Source organism: Arachis hypogaea, chromosome 15 (genome assembly GCF_003086295.3).
Source record: "Arachis hypogaea cultivar Tifrunner chromosome 15, arahy.Tifrunner.gnm2.J5K5, whole genome shotgun sequence".
NCBI lineage: Eukaryota > Viridiplantae > Streptophyta > Magnoliopsida > Fabales > Fabaceae > Arachis > Arachis hypogaea.
Genome location: NC_092050.1, coordinates 158,200,564 through 158,201,324, shown reverse-complemented (window position 1 = coordinate 158,201,324; position 761 = coordinate 158,200,564). Strand labels below are relative to the sequence as shown.

Genomic DNA, 761 nt, shown 5'->3' with positions numbered 1-761 from the left:
AATGATTATTTGCACTGTTGTTTTTAAAATGTTATTTATATATTAAAATTAATTATTAAAATCAAATATTAATGTATTTATATTCTAATATATATTTTATACTAATGATCGATTTTAGTATACATGTAATATGATTGATTTTTATTATGTGTTCTTTTTAGTAATATCCTATGGAAGATGGTTTTAGTGGGATTTTTTTGTTTTGGTGGCGGTCATGATCAATTGATCATAGTGCATAATGCATATTGGGTCTTCTCTCTCATAGTATATAGTGGAAGAAATGTTGGGGCCTCAATGAAAACCACAATACAAATAATATGGGCCTCTCCTCCTTAGATAGCATTAAAGTTAATAAAAAATGCACAAGTCAATTACCAAAAACAATACACAATTCAAAAAAAAACATTTAATTTTAATAGTTAAATAACACAAATTTTAATGACTAAATGTATAAATTATGTAAAGGGTCTATAGCTCAGTGGTAGAGCATTTGACTGCAGATCAAGAGGTCACCGGTTCGAACCCGGTTGGGCCCTTTAATTGTAACATTTTTAAATGACTAAATCAAGAGGTCATTGATTTGAATTTGGTTAAACCATTTAGTTAATGGTTCGGTTTGAATTTATTGTTTAACCATACATATGTAATATAAATATATTAAGCTTTTAGTAAAACATATACATATCTTTTTAATCACTTGTATATATTTATTTTAATGTTGCATACTAAATTTTATAAATTTAAACTAAAAATAATAATCA

At 25.4% G+C, this 761-nt stretch overlaps 1 non-coding gene across 1 annotated transcript; it reads left to right on the top strand.

Annotated features, from left to right (window-relative positions):
* Positions 1–464: 464 nt before the first annotated feature.
* On the top strand, positions 465–536 carry TRNAC-GCA (transfer RNA cysteine (anticodon GCA)). The gene has a single exon. It is a non-coding gene; the product is annotated as a tRNA-Cys (tRNA).
* Positions 537–761: the final 225 nt, after the last annotated feature.